Here is a 25,111-nt window from a genome sequence, read left to right as displayed (position 1 = left end):
GAGTCAATTTTCTTAAAGTAAAAACCAGGAATATGAACTGGGATCATAGATAAAAGATAGAGAACTAACGGCGAAAGCATCATCTTAATAGAATCCATGCAACCCCACCAAGAGAGAAAAAGTGGATGCCATCGGTCAATAGAAGTAGATACATTTTTAGTGAGGTTGTCAAAATTTTCTTTTAAAGTTTCAGGGATGGTAGGAGAGAACCACAAACCTAAATATTTTATTTTAGAGGATTTCCAAGAGAAACCAGTGGAGGCGAAATCTTGTTTCAGACAAAGAACATTTAATGGAAGAACCTCACATTTATCCGAATTAAATCGGTATCCGGAGAGTTGGGAAAAAGTATCAACTTGAGAAAGAAAGGCTGGAAGAGAAGTAGAGGGATTTGAGCAATACATGAGGATGTCATCAGCATAAACCGACATTTTAACCTGAGTAGAGCCTAATTTGAAACCGGTAATTCTATCATCTAACCTAATTTTCGTTAAGAAAGGTTCTAATGCGATTATGAATAAAAGGGGTGATAAAGGGCAGCCTTGACGAACACCTCTAAAAAGAGGAAAATATTCGGAAGTTTTCCCATTAACAAAGAAAGAAGCTTTAGGGCCAGAGTAGAGTAAATAAATAAGAGAAATCAAATTAGAAGGAAATCCAATCCATCGAAGCGCATGAAACATAAAATCCCATCCAATCCTGTCAAATGCCTTTTCAGCATCCAGTGCTATCGCAGCAATGGGATAGTCGAGAGAAGAGGTCTTACTTAAAATATTAAAGAAGACTCTGGAATTATCTGAGGATAAACGGCCTTTAATAAACCCTGATTGTTCAGAACCAATAAGACTTGGCAAAATGGGATCAATACGAAGAGCAAGAAGTTTGGCAAAAATCTTGTAATCTAAATTCACTAGAGAGATTGGACGATAATTTTTACAAAAAGCTGGATCCTTGCCCTCCTTGGGAATTAAACAGATCCCGGCTTCCTGAAAAGAACCTGAAGAGGAGCCATCTTTGACAAAAGACTTATATAGTGAAAAGAGATGAGGAAGTAAGAAAGCCACGAAGTGAGCATAAAATTCAATAGTAAACCCATCAGGACCAGGAGCTTTACCTCGTTTCAAAACAGATATAGTATGTTTAATTTCAGCTAAAGTGATGTCTGCATCTAATAAAGAGAAATCAATATCATGAGGGGGAGGGGAATTTATTGATTGAAAGAAAGAAGAAAGCGCATCTGGAGATGGCTGGTATTCTGGTGTATATAAAGTTTTGTAAAATGAGACGAATTCATTTAGAATATTATTATCTTTAAATAGCAGATCTCCTACATTATTATGTATGGATTCGATTTTAGTCCGCTCCCGACTAATTTTTAGGTAATTTGCAAGAAGTTTACCCATCTTATTTTGGCCACCATAATAACGGGCACTACTCTTTAAGAGATAGAGGAAGCAGCCTCTGTAGTAGCTTTATTAAAGGAGATTTTTGCCTCAATAAGATTTTTTAACGACGTTTCAGAATTAACGCGATAATGATAATATTCATGTTGTTTAATCTTGGCTAATAACTGAGAATTTTTGGTTCCAAAAAACTTTTTTTTCCGTGACACAAAATTTATAATAAATCCTCTAGCCGAAGCTTTAAAAGAGTCCCAAATCATAACAGGAGAAGAGTCCGGAGTGGAATTAATGGAAAAGAATTCAGAAGCAAAGGAACTAAATTGGCTCGTGAAATTAGGATCCGATAATAAAGCGTTATTAAAACGCCATCTACCGGCATTAGGTGAAAAGGGCAACAAATCAAAATCTACGAAAACTGGAGCATGGTCTGAGATGAGGATAGAACCAATTTCAGCATGAGTGACAAGTTGTGACAGTGGTTTACTGAAAAATAGATTGTCTATTCTAGATTGTGAGTTATGAGGGGGGGAATAGAAGGTATACTCTTGTAAGTCTGGATTACAAAGTCTCCAAACATCAGTTAAAGCTTTGCGACGTATGGCAGAGGTAAATTGTGAGTGCATCTTGGAATGAGAGAATTTTACAGAAGAGTGTCTATCTAATATAGGGTCTAGGACCTGGTTACAGTCACCTCCAAAAATAATATAATCATCGTCTAACAGAAGAAGTTTGTCAGATATCTGAGACCAAAACGTATTATCAATAGTAACAGGTGCATAAACATTAAATAAAACTAGGGGTATTAAATCAATAAGTACTTTAACAATTACCCAACGACCATCAGGGTTGTGTTCCTGATGCACAATTGAAAATTGATGTTTTTTATGACACAGAATCAAAGCTCCATTCTTCTTTCCTAAACTTGGGGAAGAAAAAACATGACCTAGCCAACCTTTTTTCAACTTCATAGCTTCAGCATCTGATAGATGCGATTCTTGGATTAGAGCAATATCAGTATTAAATCGAGATAAATGAGTTAACACACAATGTCTTTTGATAGGGTTATTGACTCCTTTAACATTCCAGGTTACAACTCTAAAGGTAAATCGTTAAAAAGCATCTGCATAAAGATAATAAAAACATTTATATAATATTGATCAAACAAAATAAAAGCGATCAATAAGCAACCAATATAAGGAGTTAGAACCTTATTATCAAGGAGAGTAAAAAAGTTGTAAAATAGACTCAGTATGAGTGGAAAGAGAAAGATATGCACAAAGGCAGAGTTAACAGAAAAAATATTGCGGAGTGCGGGAATGAAGATACCATAGAAGAGGGGGAAGAAAGAACAAAAACCAAGGATCAGGTTAGAAGTGAACATAAAACAAAAAAGGGAAAATGAGGAGAAAAGGAAGAAAAAAGAATTAAAGAGAAGAGGACAGAGATAAAAGAAACACTGACCAGGAAAACAAAACAAGTTAACCAATTGAAGGTGTAAAAGAACGGCAAAAAGACATACCATAAGAAGACAAGGAAGACAAGAAACGTGGGGATGGAAGAGCCACATAGGGAAGGTAGCACGTCGAAACGGAGGACTCCAAGAGGACGCAGCAAGGGGAAAACGCCACCAGGCGAAAAATATATTACACAACCACAAAAGATCACGGAACTGCACCTAAGAAAGGAAGAGAGAAAAAACATTAAAAGGATAAAGCACAACGCACACACACTAAAAATAAAAAAAATTCAATAGGAGAAAGATCCAAGCCAGATAACAACAATCCATTATGAGACGAATCAATAATTATGAACCAGGAGTGTCCATGGAGTCGTCTCTATGTGAGCGCAAAAATTGTTGAAGGAGAGCTGGGTCCTCATAATTTGTTGTTCTATTGTGGTAAGTTACTTTGAAAAGGCAAGGGTGAAACATTCCATATCGGGCATTCATGGTACGCAAGGCCGGTCTTATGTCCAAAAACTGTTTGCGTCGGTCTGCGGTAGCTTTAGCATAATCTTGAGCAAAAAATAGGTTTGAGCCATTCCAGGTGATCTTCCCTTTCTGTTTAGCTGCCTGAATCACTTTTATGAGGTCAGTATATTCTAGAAAGTACAGAATGATTCATCTAGGTTTAGTGGGAGAAGTAGAAGAATTAGATAAGTGGGAGACTGGACCTAAACAATGATCTCGCTGAATATTCAATGTGGGAGAGGTAGGAAGACCCAGAAGCGTTGGCAAGAAAGATTGGAAAAAGGATATAGGATGCGACCCTTCAAGACCTTCCGCCAAGCTGTAAATGCGTAGGTTATTGCGCCTGTTGCGATTTTCCAAATTCTCAACCTGCTGCCGAAGAGACTGGATTTCTTTGTGAATGCCAGGGACCTGGTCAGAGATGAACTGCACTGAAGTCACTCTTCTTTCAAGATCCGCAACTCGAAGCTCGGTGTGTGACCAGTTGTCCTCCAGGCTTTGAAGTCGGGTGTTTGTTTCAGCCATATATGGTTTGAGTGAACGTATTTCCTCAAGCAAAAGATCCAAAGAAACAGACGAGGCAGAGTTGGTAGGAGAAGGAGGATTCGTCTTAATTCGTTTTCCCGATGTGGATGGAAGTTTGGAATTGAGCTTATTACTCGAACGAGGAACAGCAGTAGATGAGCCTTTTATTCCAACAGAGTCATTAATATTATCCTCCATGTTATGCTGTAGCACGCTGAAGGGATTAATATCTTCTAAAGACGAAGAGGGCACAGACAATTGCTGTGAAGGGAGGCGGAGCCAGGTCCTGAGGCAGCGGAGAGCAACAACGGGCTATTCACGGCTTGGGAGGTCTGACAGAGGCAGCCGAGGAGGTCATTTGCTGGGACTGGGACTGAGTCTGGGAGTGCTGAGAGCACAGAGGGCTATCATGGCTCCTACGGTGGCTGCGGGGTCCAAGTCAGTGCCTTACAGGAAAAAATCACAAAGGGAAGAGACTGAGCCGGAAGGAGGTGAGGACATACAAGGACCCCAAACTTTACCTGTACAATCTAAAAAAAAGCAACAAGTGGCAGGCAGGACCCGGTTGGCGGCAGCTTCAATTGCAGACATTTTCCCCAAGGCTGGGAGGGAAAAGGAAAAGGAGAAGGGAGCTAAGATAGCGGGGGTTGATGCAAACCCCCCGGTGGATACTACACCTAGTAACTCCGGCACGATTGTGGAGGAGGGTGCTGCCCCAACTATCCATTCCGGTATACCTTTAGTAAATGTCGCAGGCCGGTCTTATGCCTCTGCAGATATTGTGGCTGCCCCCATCGAGCCGGTCCTCGTGGATATTACCGGAGCTTCCCTAGATACGGGGAAAGGGTGCAGTGGTATATCAGAAAACCAGCCAGGGTTAGGAGCAGAAGCAAATACTGAAATTCAGAAAACTGATCCACCACCAACTGGCACAACTACCGATAAGGAAAAAGTGCAGAGTGAATACTATTTTTCAGTATCCAATGGTGCGGAGTGGTCTGAAGAAGAAGAAGAACATAGCTCCTATCTGGGCTCAGATTCTGACTCAGAGGATGGTCTCCTGTCAACTACCGTATGGCCCCCGGTGGCTAAGAGCCAAACTCTGAAAATAGGTCATCCTTCCCGAGAACTGAGATGGGATCACACTCCTGACTTAGCACTGCAGGGAGGACCGGCGATGGACAGCTCCAACCGTCCCCTTTTGGAAGTTATACATCAGGAGATTCTCGCCCATAGAGAAGAAACACGCCAGGAAACTCGTAAAGCTCAGGTTGCCATGAGGAAGATGCAGGGAGCAGTAAGGAAACTATCGAAAGCTTGTATTAACACGGCCGATAGAGTCTCGAATTTGGAGGACAGGGTGGTATCCACGGAGGTCGAGGTAGCCGAGGCCACCAATAAAGTTAATGCCCACTGCTCTCAGGTTACGGATCTACAGTGGAAAATGGAGGAGATGGAGAACAGGCTCCGGAGAAATAACCTGAGGGTCTTGGGGATCCCGGAGGGGAGGGAAGGGCCGGACATAAGGGCATTTATAATCAAGCTTTTTGAACAAGCGTTTCCTGAACTGTCAAGCTGGAATTGGGCTAATGAGATACAACGAGTTCATCGTACCCCTTTTAAGATCCGGTCCAACGCTAAGGAAGGCGATAAACCTCGAGCAGTATTAATATTTTTTGGCAACTTCATTTTGAGACAGTCCATTGCAGAAAAGGCTAGACCAGACGCCAGGAGGAATGGTGACGGATTTTCCTTCTTTGTCCGTCCGGATTACTGCCACTCGACCGTGGAAAGAAGATGGCGATTGAGGGAAATGATCAAATCATTCCAGGAGAAGAGAATCCAGGCCTTTCTTGTTAATCCGGCCCAGTTAAAAGTGGTTAATGATGGGAGGACCCTCTTCTTTTCATCAGAAATTAAAGCAAAGGAGTACCTGGTCTCTTTGGATAGGAAGACTGACTAGCTGGTCGATTGAACTTTGGGTGTCAAGAAGTCTCATATGGGGTCATTGGTTTGTGGCGTGTTTTGTTGAGATAAAACTGGTAAAAGTAGATATTGTCAAGCTAAGGGGCATTTAAGGGTTTTTAGATATTTGGTTTTCCTAGCTTTGTCCTTACTCACTCACTGCAGCACCATCACATGCACAGACTTAGTCTGAGCGCTTCACCAAGGAGGGTCTGGGAGAGGGCTAGTGTCTGGGCTGGGGCTCACACTGCTGGGGTGGGAGTTCAGGGTGGTTGGGAGGGAGGTGGGGGTGTAGGGGTCAATGGGGGAAAAATCAGGGGAAAAAAAATGCAGTTTGTTTCATCTTGTTTATCTTTTTTTTAAATTCTTTTTCTTTTGTTCTGTTTGGTCAGATATTGGTGTCAGTGATGCAGAGGCAGTTCGAAAAGCAGGTTTATTGTGCTGTTCTTCTCTCATCTTTAGGTGACTCGCATTAGGGTTTGTTCTTTAAATATAGGCGGGCTGAATGACTGGAGAAAACGTTTAAGGTTGGGTCACTTTACCAAGAGTAACAGAATCGATATTCTCTGTCTTCAGGAGACCCACCTCCCATGGTCTAAAAGAAAATTGCTGTCCCTTAGCGGCTTTGAGCTGGTGGCCTGTTCTACCCAATCTTCTACAATTAGGGGGGTTGCGATTTTAGTTAAAAAAACTCTGGGTGGGGTTAGACGGACTAAGTCGGATAGCAATGGTAGATGGGTTCTAGCCGAACTCGAAAGCGGCCCGACACTTTGTGTGGTGTATGGTTCAAATGAAGACGACCCGGAGCTATTTGATTTTTTAGAACTAGAACTTGCATCCTGGCCAACCCCCATTATCATGTGCGGCGATTTTAATATCTCCGCTGATTGGAGCGACATCGTGATGTATCAGGGTAGAAAACCTAGAGTGTTTAGGGCAATAAAGGCCCTTATTAATTCACATGGGCTTAAGGATGTTTGGGACGCAAAAGAGCCATTAAATCAGGGTTATACTTATTTTTCAAATCCCTATCAGAAATTCACCAAATTGGATTATTTTTTCATTTCTACCAATGAATTAAATAAGGTAGGAATAACGAAACCACCGAAGTTATTGTCTGACCACAATCCGCTTATTTTGTCTTATGAAATATCCGGCTCTGTCAGGGTCAGGACCAGGTGGACTTTTGAGAGGCAACTATAGGGAGATATTAGATTCACCGGGCATATTTTGAAATGGGCAGATGAGTTTTTTGCCGCCAATAGATATAGCGCCTCCAGGTCCGCTGTCTGGGACTCATTCAAAGCGGCTTTAAGGGGGGAATCTATAAGTCTTGCGACCAGGTTAAGAAAGGAGGATAAGGGGGAAGGTGAGAGATTAGTAGGTATCCTGTCTACAGCAGAAGAACAGCATATGAGGGATATAATCAGGGGCAGGGACAGTAGGAAGAGTCAGAGCGAATTGTTAAAAATTAGAGCTGAGCTTCAGAAGTTGATGACCCAGAAAGCTGTGGGAGAGTATCAAACATCTAGGGCTAAACATTATGAAACGGGGGAGCAGGCAGGTAGAGTTTTGGCCCTACAAATAAGACAGGGGAGAGCTAGGAATATTATTTCCCTGATCGAGGAAAATGGCGAGGTATTCACACAACCAAATGAGATTTTACAGGCATTTAAAGATTTTTATCAGCGCCTGTATGATGAAGGAGCTCAGAATGATAACCAAGGCACTGATGTGGTGGATAATGGCCCCCGCCTTAACACCTTGGAGAAGGATGAACTGGATAGGGATATTAGCGGGGGAGAGATTGTTGAAGCTTTGCATGAACTAGCTTCTGGTAAGGCCGCCGGCCCGGACGGGATCCCCTTGGAAGTCTATAAAAGTCTAGAACCAGTAGTTATTCCATTACTGGTGGATCTGTTTAATGGAATAATGTGCACAGGGGTGGTTCCGGCCTCCTGGCGAGAAACCAACATAGTGGTCTTTCACAAGAAGGGGAAACCCTCGGAGAAACTCGGCTCTTATCGCCCGATCTCGCTCATAAATGCGGACACCAAGTTATACTCTAAGGTATGGGCTAAGAGGTTGGGCAGGATCATTGGCGGTCTCGTCTCTCCCTGGCAACATGGATTTATTCCGGGACGTAGTACAACGGACCATGTTAGAAGAGCAATAGCGCTGTTTGACGTCCAGGGGGCAGGGGGAGGGGAGATGGCCATGATCCTGCTCGACGCAGAAAAAGCCTTCGATAGGGTTGTTTGGGATTTCCTATGGGGTGTATTGATGGGGAGAGGATTCGGTGTAAAAGTTATCAGAGCCCTCAAAGCAATGTATGTAGATCCGGTTGCTAGGGTGATAGTTATGGGTGAGAGTTCTGAGATAATAGATATCAAGAGGGGTACCCGTCAGGGTTGCCCTTGCTCCCCGATCCTCTTCGCACTGTATATAGATCCCCTTATCCAGAAAATCATGGAGTCCTCCAGGATTAGCCCGGTGGTATGTAATGGCCATACTAGCAAAATTCTGGCCTATGCCGACGATCTGGCAGTAATTACAGTTAACCCTCAGCAGGCGCTTATGGCCCTGGTTGAAATAACAGAGGAATTTGGTAAGAGGTCGGGTTACCTTCTTAATGAGTCCAAAACCCAAATAATATGTTCTTCGAATATAGCTAAAATTGATTCGAGGTATGTGGACTCAGCAACCTATTTAGGGATCAAGATCAATGCCTCAGTCGGGGAAATAATCAATGAGAATTATCCTCCACTCATAAAATCCATTGAAAAAGAGCTAAAGAGGATAGACGTGTTACATCTTTCTTAAAATGTCTATTTTTCCCAGAGTTCTCTATCTGTTTAGAGCCATACTTTTATTTCTGGAGGAAAAAACTATCAAAAGGTTGGAGTCTATTTTTATCAAATTTGTTTGGCAGTATGGCAGGATCAGGCGATCAACTAATTACATGTCTCTCCCCAGGGAAAGGGGTGGTCTGGCCCTGCCAAATCTGAGATTATACCACTGGTCATGTCTTTTGACACAAATGTCCATCCTGTTTCAACAGGAGGTTAATTCCGGGGTAATCAATATGCCAGCCCAGGATTTACCTTCCATCTTTGAGTTGTTAATCGGGGAACAAGCTCTCGGGTTGTTGTGGCGTGAGGTGGACCATAGGTATTATAAGAGGCCTCGTTTGAAGATCTTGGAAGGTGTTTGGGAGGTTTGGAGGTCTATCTCGAAGCTGTGTAAAATCCCAAAAATGAATCGCTATCTCCAGATTTGTAACTCAAGTTTACTCCCCTATGTTGGGGCCGATAGGAAACTACAGATATGGAGAAATTTTGGTATTAGGTCCCTTGGGGATATATGGGGATACCATGATCTGCTAGGTTTTGATGCCATCCAACAACGGTTCGGTATCCCGGCCAACCATTGGTTCCTGTATGGTCAAGTCGTTAGGGCATTAAAGGCAGTGAGACCAAAACCTTTGTTAATGGAGGTCGTTTCCGTAATTGAACTGTTAATGGTTGGGCGTAAAAAGATCAGAGTGGTATATAAGCAGCTAATTATGGAAATACCGGATGATATGGAAAAAACAGAAGTATCTCTGGCTCGGAAACTGGAAGACCCTGACGCTGATTTAGATTTGGCTATTACTTTGAATAAAAAAGTTTTTAGATCCACCAACCTGAGGGCCCAGCATTATAAAACGGTATTTAATTTATATCATTCTCCAGCCAAATTATTTGCTTGGGGGGTCAGGAGGGATGATAGATGCCCTAGATGCAATGTAGGGCAAGCTGATCTCTTGCATATGTTTTTTTATTGCAGCTCACTTTCCTCAGTACAGAGGGAAGTGTGTAAGTTTTGGGAGGGGCTGCTAGGTCATATGATCGATCTATCTCCTACCCTGATGTTGCTGGGCTATGATAATAAGCAAAAACTGGCTAAAACTGAAGAAGCATTGGTTTTTATGTCTGTGGCGGTATTGAGGATCCTAATTTCTTCAGGTTGGAAAGATACTCTGGCCCCCTCCTTTCAAATGTGGCTTTCAAGGCTGCTAAGCATCCATAACATTGAGACCTGTTTGTATGAGCAGAAGGGCAAAAAAATGCGTGATTTTGGTAGAGAATTCTGGGCCCCGATCTCAATATGGAGGGAGATGACCAGTAGCCAGTCGAGTTAGGCTTATAAATTTTAAATTTTAAATCTGCTTTTTATTTAAGTCTCTTTCTGTATTTCATGTACTGCATTTTGCACTGGCCTGATAAGCAAATGTGCTGATGTTTTCTTATTGATGTGTTCAAACAGCAAATAAAATAAATTTAATAAAAAAAGATACAAACAATACTATGTACAACATTTTAAAAAGTACAATTAAAATCCCCGGCATCAACCTAAAAAAAAAAAAAAAAAAAAAAATGACAATTGCTGTGAAGTGCGACTGGAGCGAGCCATTATAAAAAGAGGATGGAGAAGGAAACACCAAGGATCAAAAAATAGTGTCAAGCAATCTGTGTTGTAAATCTGAGAGGAAAAGAAAACAGAAATTTGACTAAAAACGCCGTTTAAGTAAAAAATAGAGTGGCCAGCGATTAAATAAAATTACTGAAAAATAATTGTAGTCTAATATGGCTCTTTGAAAAGGGAAGAAACCCCGATGAACAGAATTTAGAATTCTAGAATTCTAAAATGGCGCCCTGAAATGCTGAAGGAAAGCTGAGGAGAAACAAGGACAGTGCCATTAAAAATGTAATAAATGCCCAAAATGCTCACAAAAGTCCATAACATTGAAGTAAAACTATTTCCATTGCTTCATAAACCAATTCAGGGCAAAAGCGTGTTGAAAAAATGCAGCATTGAGGCAGGAAAAGAGAATCCACTTATTCAAAATGGCGGCTGCGTCTTACCGATGATCCGCGTTGCACAGAGAACATCGTGTAACAATGTATCACGCTCACTCAGAGCCGCCTTGCAGTTCTTAAAATGCCGCCAAAGGGTTCCGCCGCATAAAGAAGCGGCTCGGTGCGTTCCGTGTCTAGGCTGAAAGCCTGGAGGAGGCCCGTCGCATCACGCCCTCACGGAGCTCTCTCAAGCGGCGGCCATTCCCTCCGGCTCCAAAGCCACGCCCCCTCTAAATGCTAATTTCTAACTCTGCCTACAGAGATAGGACATGTGAATAAAGAAGAAAAAACACACAGAAAGAAAAAAAAGAAATGCAGAAAGAAGCAACAGAAGTCCTCAAAGACTAAGAAAAGTGCAGGAAGAAGGATAACGTGTAGAAAGAACAAACAGAAGAGCAGAAAGAAGCCTTGTTGCAAAATCATCCTGTACCCTCAACTTTTTCAGACGGATACTGGTGGTAACGGAGTCTGACTAACCAGTCCTAGAGCCAGTGCTATGTTAAAAGACACTCAGAATACAGTGAAAACACCTACATACACTAGGGAACACTATGCGTTGGGGTCCCCTGTGATCAGCATGACCTCCTCTGTAAGCCCCTAGTATATAATAGGGCAGGGGATTAAAACTACCTCTTAAAATGCGCCACAGGGCGTGTTTGCACACGTCACCTCAGGCCCCGTCCCCTCCCTTCACCACTGTGTAAACGTGCCCTGTGGCCGTTCTAAGTTGAGAGATTAAGTCTCCTTGAATCCTAAGGGTCCCTAGGGTCAAACTAGCCCTCTAGGTACCTCCAGTAAGCGCCACAGAGCTGCGTTGCATAGAGGTGTAAAAAGGGGCGTGGCCTCAGAACACCCGTCTGCAACGCAGCTCCCTGGCGCATACTGGAGATACCTGTTGGGCTAGTTGGCCCTCAGGGACCTTCAGTATTGAAGGGGAATTAATTCCCCAACTTACAACTGGCCAGGGGGCGCGTTTGCAGAGTGCTGCAAGGAGGGGGCGTGGCCTCCGGTGCGATGCCGGTCTTTTATTTTATTTTTTATTTATTTTATTTTTTTAAGGAGGACCTGCACCCTAATTTTTTTTGTTGAAAAAAATACATTTGGCCCTCCCAAGGCCTTAATCGGCCCCGGGGACCCCAACCCCCAGGTCATGGCCTTTTCTTTTTTTAATTCTTTAGGAGGGGGCTGCGTTGCCCCCCTACTCAGGCCACTTATGGCCCCGGGGACCCCATCCCCTGGGGCCGGCCTTTGTTTTATATTATTTTAAAAAAATATATATTTATAGAAACACCTAGGACATGCTGGACAAACCGTACGTACCTAACACCATGACGATTTGCGTGATATTCATTAAAAGGCGACTATGCATAGAATGAATCCACATGGAATGTATTACACCGCTAGTGAAGCTCTGACATGTCTGACGCCCTACCGTGCCTAATCCCGGCGCCCCCGCCGGTGGGTACTTTCCAAGTAGACACCCTTGTCGTTTATTTATACAAACATGGGTAGCTATTGACGGGCACATTTAATATACACGCACACCAAGCCATTCAAAGGGGATTCGTCAAAAATTCGACCAAACTATGCAAGAAACCCCCCTCAGGTTAATAAAATACACATCCACCGCCGGATGTGTAATACTTTTTATTTTACTCTCTGGAAAGGAAACAAACCTCACTTGAGAATCACAGCGTGCTCCTGGCTGAGCCCAATGCTGTGTTACACCCACCAGTGCCCGCCGAGTGCCTCACACCTCTGTGTTGTATTCCACCAGCTAGTGCGCATGCTATGACACTCTCTAGCCCATGTGCACTGTAACACCACCCCGTGAATATGTCATGCCACACTTGCCTTCACACGGGTTATATTGCCCCATCTAACGTGCCTTCCTCGATGTCTATGTTATAACGCACAGTGCTATGCCATACAACTTACAATTAGGGATCCATATCTTTGTCACAGTGCATATGCAACGTTACACTCCCCAGCACATATTTTATATTACAACTTTAGAGACTAGTTAGGTTACACAACACTGCCCTGTGCATATTACACTCCAGGGCGCATATCACATAGCACGCGCTAGTGCCTGTGCTATCTCGCGCTCTCCAATGAATCTGTCATTGCGCACAATGTATTGCATATTATATTTCACGTCCCGGTTCATCTTATATCACACTTTTTGGTGCATAGTTTATACCATATACTATATCTAGTTTTCATTTTCAATCGTGCTCTCAGGACTATGTTCTATATAACACTGCGTCCACCTACCCTTTTCACGGGCATTACATTTTGCTATGGGGGGTGGAGGGTCAGGGGGTGTTTCTGCCAAGTGAGCCCGGAGTCACAGTCACAAACGTCCTCTTCTTCCTGAATAAAAGTGAGATTATGCTGCATACTTGTTCATATTTTAAGTAGTTCGCACATACACACATTTTAAAAACAATAAAGTTCCTAATACCCACCTTCTCTGAACAGTTAGCTTGCTGCCCCATCCACCTCCTCCCTATCCTCTGTTGTCTGAATCCATGGACTAGCCTCCTCCCTCCTGCCATGCATGGTCTGATGTGCTGCCACTGCCCTCCATTTAGCATGATGTACCAGTCCACTCCTCTTGCCCTCAATTGCCCAATTATATGGCCCATCATTGACCTCCTGCTTAGCCTCTGTGCTTAGCTTGCTGCCCCTATTCTCCTTCCCCCTGCCCTCCGATGTCTTTGTGCATGCCCCTGCTCCATCCTTTTTGCCCACCATGTTCCATGGACCTGCCACTCCTATCTACTCTGAGTGTTCTGTTGAGCTGCCACTCCCCTCCCACCTGCCTAGCATTGTCAGACGACTGTAACCTGTCCCTGCCACCTCCACCCTGCCTGTCCACATGCCATGCCCCTATCCCCTTTCTCCTGTCCTCCATGGTCCATTTTACTGCCACACCCTTCTGCCCTCCCTGGTCTGTTGTGCTGCAACTGCTCCTCCTGCCTGCCCCACGCGGTCTGTTGTGAGGCCCCTTCCCCTGAACTCTCTTGTCTGTGCCCAGGTCCTGACCCTCCCTTCTATCCTCCATGGTCCTTTGTACATGGCCCTGCACCCTCCTTCTTGCCCATCATAGCCATTGTGCTGCCACTAACCCTCCCGCTTGCCATGCATGGTCTTCTGTGCTGCCATGGCCCCTCCCACCTTCCCTGTGTGGTCAGCTAGCTGCCCCTGACCCCCTCCCACCTTCCCTCCATGGTCTGTGTGTATGCCATCATAGTCTCATTGTTGCTCTCCATGGTGTGTCTTGTTTCTAGTGCCCATCCTGCCTGACCTCCATGGTCATCTTGCTGCTCCTGCCCGGCCTCCTTGCCCCCAGCCCTCTGTTTCCATGTGCAGACCATTATTCCCTCCCTCCTGGCTTGTCTGTTCCATTGTAATGCCCCTGATCCGTCCCTCCTGCCCTTTATGGTCTGTTATGCTGCAGCTTTCTCTCCTGTCTGTCCATTATGGTCAGCTAGCTACCATTGCCTCTTTCCCCTCTGTTCTCTGTTGTCCATGTGCATGGTCCTGTCCCATCCCTATTGCTTTCTATGGATTGTTGTGCTGCACTCCCGTCCCGCATGCGCTGTGTGGTGTATTGTGCTGCTGCAAACCCTGATGCCTGCCCTGTAGGGTCAGTTTGGTGCACCTGTCCATGTCCCTCCTGTCCTCTGTTATCCGAGTCCATGTCCCTACCCCAATTCCTCCTGCCTACTATGATCCAATGTACCATACTTGTGAACATTTTGAACTTCGTAAGAGGGAGATTTTGAAAAAAATGGGTATTGATTTTCCCCTTTGAGTTACATTGAAAAAGAAGAGATTGTAGACAGGAGACAGATCAAATAAAGCCCATTTGAGCTTAAAAACATTGGACGTTTCCTGGCTGAAACGGGTTTGTTGGCATGTATGGTTGTACTACCACTGCCTCATCCTTCTGCCCACAATGGTCTATTATATTGCCACAGCCTCTCTTGCCAGTCCAGTATTGTTGGTTTGTTGCCCCTGCCCCCTTTCCACTGCCCTCCATAGTCTGTTGTGCTGCCACTGCCCTTCCTGCCTGCCCAGTGTTGTCAAATTGTTGCCTCTGCACTCTCCTACCTGCCTTCAATTTTCAGAGTCCGTGCCCCTGGCCTCTGTCTCTCAACAGTATCCCAACGAACAACTAGATTTCTAACATTCTATATTTATTACAAAAGTGTGGAACGCCTGACGTCATCTTGATGTAATCAAAACTGTAATACCTAGAGTATTTCCTTTAGAAATTACATATATGAGAGGGTCTTATTTGCAGCAAAATTATGGTTAGTGCTCTAAAAAACTAAAATGAGGACACATTTTCTGAGTTTTCAAATAGCGACAAAGAACTTTTAAATTATTTGTAATCTTTATGTTTTTTTATCCAGTTGACCACTTGATTAGATGTTGCACCTAGGGGAGAGGATGTGATGTTACTTCCAGAGCTGCAGACTTTGCATCTGGGGAACCAGGTTGGAGTTTCTGCTTCAGCTCAACATTCTGTGATTCTGGTCAAATCACTTAATCTCCCCATGCCTACAACCAAAATGAATTTGATCTTGTGTGATGTAACCAATGCTCATGTAAAACACTCCAATACCTGACAAGTCTGCACTATATACAACTGCAAATACACAAAAAATAAGTGTTTTGCACACTTCTGTCATTGGGCTACATGTGGGCTACATCTGGGTGATATTTGTGCTGCATTTGGGCTCTTTTGTCTCTGGTGGCCATCTTGGGAGATTTATTTGTTATGAAGTGTCCTAATTTCCTCATTTACTGCAGTCTCCTCAGTGGGAATACTTTCAGTTTTTTATTTTGGTTCCATCAAGAAGGCATTCAGATGTGTCACACATTTGCCATAAATTCTGAATGTTAGCACTCTAGTTGCTCATTAGATCACTGTAGTAAAACTACTGCTCACCAGGGAAGTCTGCTGCTGGTATTCAAAGTGCATGTTTCAGTCTGCATGTCAGAATTTGTTTATGAAATAGAAGAGGATTTGAGAAGTCAAAATGTGCCCTAATTTTTCTTTCTGCAGAACTAATCATAATTTCTATGGAAAAATGAACCCCCTCATTTTGTTCCTTTTTAAATTAAATGTTTTAAGAGTTACCACTTTATTCCAATCAAGATGGCTTCAGGTGTGCCATACTTTTGTCATAAGTAAGACGGTTAGCGCTCTAGTTGATCGTTAGAACACTCTGGGACATTCTGTCATTGGGCTATACTTGGGCTACATCTGGGTGATATTTGGGCTACATTTGGGCTCTTTTGTCTCTGGTGGCCATCTTGGGAGATTTATTTGTTATGAAGTTTCCTAATTTCCTCATTTACTGCAGTCTCCTCAGTAGGAAATACTTTCAGTTTTTTACTTTGGTTCCATCAAGAAGGCATTCAGATGTGTCACACATTTGCCATAAATTCTGAATGTTAGCACTCTAGTTGCTCATTAGATCACTGTAGTAAAGCTACTGCTCACCACGGAAGTCTGCTGCTGGTATTCAAAGTTCATGTTTCAGTCTGCAAGAGAAGAGGATTTGAGAAGTCACTCAAAATGTGCCCTAATTTTTCTTTCTGCAGCACTAATCATACTTTCTATGGCAAAATGAACCCCCTCATTTTGTTCCTTTTTAAATTAAATGTTTTAAGAGTTACCACTTTATTCCAACCAAGATGGCTTCAGGTGTGCCATACGTTTGTCATAAGTAGGACTGTTAGCGCTCTAGTTGTTCTTTAGAACACTCTGAGAAGCCGCAGTAGAACACAAAGGAATCAACTGTCAGTCTCTGCCCTTGTTGGATGTACATGTTTTACTGAGAATGTCAGACTTCATTCTCACATGACTGAGAAAGATAATGTGAATTTACAGAAAATATGCTCTCAGTTTAGCTTATAGATCACCTTCCAAACCTCTGTGGAAAAGCATGAGACAATAGTTTTCTCTCAAACATGATTCGTGATATCACAGCAGAAGGCTTTTTCACATGGTAAAATCACCTTAGAACACACCACAATTCCTAAAATGAGTATGGTACCATCAACAAATGATTTATAATGTAACTAAAGTCTTAAAACCTTCTATTAACTGCAATGCTTTTAAATGAGGTGCTATCATGTATATTGGTCCCAAAGATGGCTGCCAACACTTCTTGGATGAAGTGCTGACAGCCAATCAGATCTCACGATGAGATGTGTGGTTAGGCTCCGCCCAGATATATATGTGATTTTATTTTTGATTTTCTCAGGAACTACTGAACGGATTTACACCATTTAAGCAAAAGGCACGAATCTGAACTGAGGACTACCTCTTTGCCAAATTTGGTGTAATTCCGTTCAGCACTTCGGGCTGTAGCTGCGTCAACAGGTCCTATTGAAAATGCATGGGGAAAACGCGTTTTGAGACCCCCCTTTTTTCTCGGCCCCCGCTTGACATATCACCATGAAATTTTCAGGATAGGAGCGGACCAGAGCTGGCCAAAAGTTTGGAAACTTTCGTGAAGATTCATCAATCGACGCCAACGTTATTCCAAATAGAATGTTGTGGATTTCCTATGGAAAATAGGTCCTAACTATAACTACCTACTGGCGACTGCCAGTAGGTAATATATGTATTACCTACTGGCGGTCGCCAGTAGGTAGTTATAGTTAGGACCTATTATTCATAGGAAAATCATAACATTCTTTTCCCAATAACTTTGGCGTCGGTTGACGAATCTTCGGGCAATTTTCAAAACTCGTGCGGCGCTCCGGTTAGCTCTTATCTTAAAAGTTTTGGAGTGATTCGGCAAGCGGGGGCCGAGAAAAAAGGGGGTCCCAAATCATGTTTTCTCCATGTTAATTCCCATAGGAAACTTTAGACATGGCTACAGCCCAAACTGCTGAATGGAATTACACCAAATTTGGCGAAAAGGTAGCCCTTGGTTCAGAAAGATCTCTTTTTGTTAAATGGTGTAAATCCGTTCAGTAGTTCATGAGAAATTAGAAAAATAAAAAGTTCCAATATCTGGGCGGAGCTTAATGACACATCTCATCTTAGGACCAATATACATGATAGTACCCCATTGAAATGCGTTGTAGTGAATCAAAGGTTTTGAGGGTTACCAAAAGGAGAACTATAAAGGGTGATAACAGACTTTAATTACATTAGAATTCATTTGTTGATGGTACCATACTAATTTCAGGAATTGTGGTGTGTTCTAAGGTGATTTTACCCTATGAATAACCTTCTACTGGGATATCATGAATCATGTTTGAGAGAAAACTGAAGCTAAAATGAGAGCATATTTTCAGTAAATTCACATTATCTTTCTCAGTCATGTGAGAATTAAGTCTGTCATTCTCAGTAAATCATGCACATACAACAAGGGCAGAGAATGTCAGTTGATTCCTCTGTGTTCTACTGCAGCTTCCCAGAGTGTTCTAAAGAACAACTAGAGCGCTAACAGTCTTACTTATGACAAAATTATGGCACACTTGAAGCCATCTTGATTGGAATAAACTAGTAACTCTTAAAACATTTAATTTAAAAAGGAACAAAATGAGGGGGTTCATTTTGTCATAGAAATTATGGTTAGTGCTGTAGAAAGAAAATTTAGGACATGTTTTAAGTGAGATCTCAAATATCTTCTTATATGTCAACAGGAGCAGCCTGTCAGTTGATGCTTTTGTGTTCTACTGCAGCTTTCCAAAGTGTTTTAAAGAACAACTAGAGCACTAACAGCCTTACTTATGACAAAAGTATGGCACACCTGAAGCCATCTTGATTGGAATAAACTGGTTACACTTAATACATTTAATTTAAAAAGTAACAAAATGATGAGGTTCATTTTGTCATAGAAATTATGGTTAGTGCTGTAGAAAGAAAAATTAGGACATGTTTCAAGTGTGATCTCAAAGGTCTTCCTGTTTTATTTCAACAGGAGCAGCCGGTCAGTTGATGCCTTTGTGTTCTACTGCAGCTTCCCAGTTTGTTCTAAAGAACAACTAGAGCGCTAACAGTCTTACTTATGACACAATTATGGCACAACTGAAGCCATCTTGATTGGAATAAACTGGTAACTCTTAAAACATTTAATTTAAAAAGTAACAAAATGAGGGTGGTTCATTTTGTCATAGAAATTATGGTTAGTGCTGTAGAAAGAAAAATTAGGACATGTTTCAAGTGTGATCTCAAATATCTTCCTGTTATATTTCAACAGGAGCAGGCTGTCAGTTGATGCCTTTGTGTTCTACTGCAGCTTCCCAGAATGTTCTAAAGAACAACTAGCACGCTAACAGCCTTGCTTATGACAAAAGTATGGCACACCTGAAGCCATCTTGATTGGAATAAACTGGTAACACTTAAAACACTTAATTTAAAAAGGAACAAAATGATGGGGTTCATTTTGTCATAGAAATTATAGTTAGTGCTGTAAAAGAAAAATTAGGACATGTTTCAAGTGTGATCTCAAATATCTTCCTGTTATATATCAACAGGAGCAGTCTGTCAGTTGATGCCTTTGTGTTCTACTGCAGCTTCCCAGAGTGTTCTAAAGAACAACTAGAGCGCTAACAGCCTTACTTATGACAAAAGTATGGTACACCTGAAGCCATCTTGATTGGAATAAACTGGTAACACTTAAAACATTTAATTTAAAAAGGAACAAAATGATGGGGTTCATGTTGTCATAAAAATTATGGTTAGTGCTGTAGAAAGAAAAATTAGGACATGTTTCAAGTGTGATCTCAAATATCTTCCTGTTATATTTCAACAGGAGCAGCCTGTCAGTTGATGCCTTTGTCTTCTACTGCAGCTTCCCTGAGTGTTCTAAAGAACAACTAGAGCGCTGACAGTCTTACTTATGACAAAATTATGGCACACCTGAAGCCATCTTGATTGGAATAAACTGGTAACTCTTAAACATTTAAGTTAAAAACGAACAAAATGATGAGGTTCATTTTGTCATAGAAATTATAGTTAGTGCTGTAAAAGAAAAATTAGGACATGTTTCAAGTGTGATCTCAAATATCTTCCTGTTATATTTCAACAGGAGCAGCCTGTGAGTTGATGCCTTTGTGTTCTACTGCAGCTTCCCAGGGTGTTCTAAAGAACAACTAGAGCGCTAACAGCCTTACTTATGACAAAATTATGGCACACTTGAAGCCATCTTGATTGGAATAAACTGGTAACTCTTAAAACATTTAATTTAAAAAGGAACAAAATGAGGGGGTTCATTTTGTCATAGAAATTATGGTTAGTGCTGTAGAAAGAAAAATTAGGACATGTTTTAAGTGAGATCTCAAATATCTTCTTCTTATATGTCAATAGGAGCAGCCTGTCAGTTGATGCTTTTGTGTTCTACTGCAGCTTCCCAGAGTGTTCTAAAGAACAACTAGAGCGCTAACAGTCTTACTTATGACAAAATTATGGCACACCTGAAGCCATCTTGATTGGAATAAACTGGTAACACTTAAAACATTTAATTTAAAAAGGAACATTATGAGGGGGTTCATTTTGCCATGGAGACTGAAACAATCACTTTCAATACCAGCAGTAGACTTCCAGTTAACTCCCTGGTGAGCAGCGGCTTTACTACAGTGATCTAATGAACAACTAGAGTGCTAACATTCTGAATTTATGGCAAATGTGTGACACATCTGAATGCCTTCTTGATGGAATCTAAGTAAAAAACTGAAAGCATTTCCGACTGAGGAGACTGCAGTAAATGAGGAAATTAGGAAACTTCATAACAAATAAATCTCCCAAGATGGCCACCAGAGATAAAAGAGCCCAAATGTAGCACAAATATCACCCAGATGTAGCCCACATATAGCCCAATGGCAGAAGTGTGCAAAACACTTTTTATTTTTAGTTTTTCTGCAGTTTTATATAGTGCAGACTGGTCGGGTATTGAAGCATTACATCTTACTTGGACCCCTTATTGCGTGTCTTGCACGAAGTACATGAGATTGATCTTGCGAAACATTGACCTTTACGATTCTGTTACCCTGAAGTTGCTCTGAACCGGGCTTTGTAACACCCGTTTTTACCTACTGGTTTTAATTAATTCTCACTGTATTGTATTAGGAAAGAGGATTTACTATATTTATGCACACTTTTATGATCTATGTTTCTAAATCAGATCGAATAAAGTTTAATGAATCCTATGGCAGGACGGAGGCGAGGAATATGCATATCTTTCCACACTTTATTTGCATAGCAGTTCAAAGAAAATGTAACACATCAATCATTAAACAAAAGACTACACAACCCATGAACCATTAGGGGGGTAGTCTCCAAGGCAACTATAGTCCAATCATATCACAGTCCATCGTATATAATATCGTGACGTCCCTTCCGCTTCCTCTTTCTTCACTGCTCGTCAGTTAAGTGCATTCCTTACATTCTTGGCTTAATCTGACATTGTTGCTGTTTGTATAGCGGTTTCTTGTGCACGTTATTAGAATTATTGCCTTGGTATTGTTTCATATTCCCTGCGCAGCAGGCTCTTGCCCGAGAGCGTTCTCCCCCTCGCTGTTTCTCCCGCTGTGTGCTGTGCACGTGGTGAGATCCTGTCAGGCTCGTCTGGTCCAAGCGTGGCAGCTCCGTCGAGCGCTCCCGCTGGTCTTTACGTGCCTTTTGGAATCCGGTCACTCTTTTAGTGTCCGCTTGATTCCGGACCAACCCTCACCGAATTTTGACACCGCTACGCTGTGATTTCCCCACACGGCCACGTTAGTGACCAGCGCCACCTGGTGGTGGTAATTGGCATTGCACCTCAGTCTATTCTTATAATAGCTTCGGGGAAAGCCCAGCTGTTGGAGCACCAGTCAGGGGGCTGCCTTAAGGATTTTAAGGGCATTTGTTCTGTGCTCACACCCTCTGCTATCATGTCTTCTCCAGAAGACCATTTTCACTCCTCCTACCAGGAAGTGGAGGAGGAATGGCCCCTCAACTTCTCCCTCCAGCAGTGGACCAATCCCTCTCTCTGGCTATTTCTAGGGTGCTGGCTCCTCTTAGGGATCAAGTTGATTAGCTCGCGAAAAGCATCCCTGGGGTGTTCAGTGACAGAGATCTGGTGGTGGCGGGTCCCAGTAGCTCCCACATGGTGAACAAAAGGGCCGTTAAGCATTACGCGGGGCACTTGTAAGGATTTGATAAACTTACGAAGACCTTCCTCAAGAATGCACGAACGCCAAAACATGCACCCTGCCGGGAGGAGGAGGAGTCCGGAGAAAATTGCGACGCTGTCCCAACTATTGTAGACCCCGATGGCGGGTTTCCCTTAGAGGGAGAGGGTGTATCGGAGGACGATTTCTCCTCCGATGAGGATAAGGACTCGGGGTGTCCCTGGCATCCAGAGTCCCACTCCTCTCAGTCCCGGGTTGGGGACAGGGTCCACTCGGACATGTTCGAACCTACCCAAATTTACCATCCTAGGTCGGCGGAGTGGACCCCAGACACCAAAGTGACAGAGTGTGTGGTGGGGAAAATCCATCAACCCCTTGAAAGGGAGGTCAGGAATAGGTTGAGGGGAGAATGCCCCAGGCCCTCACTGAAGGGGAAGGTGGCACACACGCCTGAAATTGATGAGAAACTATGTACCTTTTTCTCCAAGTATATGAGGGATCCCAAGAAAGGAATTGATAGGTCTTGGACGTGGTAGGGCCCTTGACCCAAATTATTCAATTGGCGGAGAGTTCAAAAGAGTCGGGATCCCCTTTGTCCATGGATAATGTGGCTGGTTGGGCGCACTACCCTAAACCCTAAAACATTACCCCCTCCACTACCCAAACACCACTGCACTACCCTAAACCCTAAAACACTACCACCAGCATTTCTCCCTACACTACCCGAACACCACTGCACTACCCTAAACCCTATATCTACCCCCAGCACACCCCCTACACTACACAAACACCACTGCTCTACCCTAAACCCTAAAACACAACCCCAGCACGACCCCCTACACTACACAAACACCACTGCACTACCCTAAACACTAAATCTACCCCCAGCATGACCCCCTACACTACACAAACACCACTGCACTAACCTAAACCCTAAAACACTACCCCCAGCACGACCCCCTTCACTACACAAACACCACTGCACTACCCTAAACTCTAAAACACTACCCCCAGCACAACCCCTTCACTACACAAACACCACTGCACTGCCTTGAACCCTAAAACACCACCCCAGCACGGCCCCCTACACTACACAAACACCACTGCACTACCCTAAACACTAAATCTACCCCCAGCATGACACCCTGCACCACTCAAACATAACTGCACTACCCTAAACCATAAAACACTACCACCAGCATTTCTACCTACACTACCCAAACACCACTGCACTACCCTAAACCCTATATCAACTCCCAGCACAACCCCCTACACTACACAAACACCACTGCTCTACCACAAACCCTAAAACACTACCCAAAGCACGACCCCCTTCACTACACAAACAACACTGCACTACCCTAAACACTAAATCTACCACCAGCATGACCCCCTATAATACACAAACACCACTGCACTAACCTAAACCCTAAAACACTACCCCCAGCACGACCCCCTTCACTACACAAACACCACTGCACTGCCTTAAACCCTAAAACACTACCCCAGCACGACCCCCTACACTACACAAACACCACTGCACTACCCTAAACACTAAATCTACCCCCAGCATGACCCCCTACACTACACAAACACCACTGCACTAACCTAAACCCTAAAAAACTACCCCCAGCACGACCCCCTTCACTACACAAACACCACTGCACTGCCTTAAACCCTAAAACACTACCCCAGCACGACCCCCTACACTACACAAACACCACTGCACTACCCTAAACACTAAATCTACCCCCAGCATGACCCCCTATATTACACAAACACCACTGCACTAACCTAAACCCTAAAACACTACCCCAGCATGACCCTCGTCACTACACAAATACCACTGCACTACCCTAAACACAAAATCTACCCCCAGCATGACACCCTGCACCACTCAAACATAACTGCACTACCCTATACCATAAAACACTACCACCAGCATTGCTCCCTACACTACCCAAACACCACTGCACTACCCTAAACCCTATATCTACCCCAGCACAACCCCCTACACTACACAAACACCACTGCTCTACCCTAAACCCTAAGACACTACCCCAGCACGACCCCCTTCACTACACAAACACCCCTGCACTACCTTAAACCCTAAAACACTACCCCAGCATGACCCCCTACACTACACAAACACCACTGCACTAACCTAAACCCTAAAACACTACCCCCAGCACGACCCCCTTCACTACCTAAACACAACTGCACTACCCAAAACCCTAAAACACTACCCCCAGCATGACCCCCCACACTACACAAACACCACTGCACTTCCCTAAACCCTAAAGCACTACCCCCAGCACTACCCCCTTCACTACACAAACACCACTGCACTGCCTTAAACCCTAAAACACTACCCCAGCATGACCCCCTACACTACACAAACACCACTGCACTAACCTAAACCCTAAAAAACTACCCCCAGCACGACCCCCTTCACTACACAAACACCACTGCACTGCCTTAAACCCTAAAACACTACCCCAGCACGACCCCCTACACTACACAAACACCACTGCACTACCCTAAACACTAAATCTACCCCCAGCATGACCCCCTATATTACACAAACACCACTGCACTAACCTAAACCCTAAAACACTACCCCAGCATGACCCTCGTCACTACACAAATACCACTGCACTACCCTAAACACAAAATCTACCCCCAGCATGACACCCTGCACCACTCAAACATAACTGCACTACCCTATACCATAAAACACTACCACCAGCATTGCTCCCTACACTACCCAAACACCACTGCACTACCCTAAACCCTATATCTACCCCAGCACAACCCCCTACACTACACAAACACCACTGCTCTACCCTAAACCCTAAAACACTACCCCCAGCACGACCCCCTTCACTACACAAACACCACTGCACTACCTTAAACCCTAAAACACTACCCCAGCATGACCCCCTACACTACACAAACACCACTGCACTAACCTAAACCCTAAAACACTACCCCCAGCACGACCCCCTTCACTACACAAACACCACTGCTCTACCCTAAACCCTAAAACACTACCCCCAGCACGACCCCCTTCACTACACAAACACCACTGCACTACCTTAAACCCTAAAACACTACCCCAGCATGACCCCCTACACTACACAAACACCACTGCACTACCCTAAACACTAAATCTACCCCCAGCATGACCCCCT

General features: G+C 43.5%; 1 long non-coding RNA gene across 1 annotated transcript in view; it reads right to left on the bottom strand.

The window, feature by feature from the left end:
• LOC146857843 (uncharacterized) overlaps window positions 1-25,111 on the bottom strand; it is a 259,803-nt gene that overhangs the window by 48,113 nt on the left and 186,579 nt on the right. The window contains exon 2 of the long non-coding RNA XR_014979620.1: window positions 2,923-3,078. This is a non-coding gene — a long non-coding RNA (uncharacterized LOC146857843). The remainder of the gene's footprint in view (window positions 1-2,922; window positions 3,079-25,111) is intronic.

This window comes from Triturus cristatus, chromosome 3_2 (assembly GCF_964204655.1).
Source record: "Triturus cristatus chromosome 3_2, aTriCri1.1, whole genome shotgun sequence".
Taxonomy (NCBI): Eukaryota; Metazoa; Chordata; class Amphibia; order Caudata; family Salamandridae; genus Triturus; species Triturus cristatus.
This window is presented reverse-complemented; position numbering and strand designations above follow the sequence as displayed.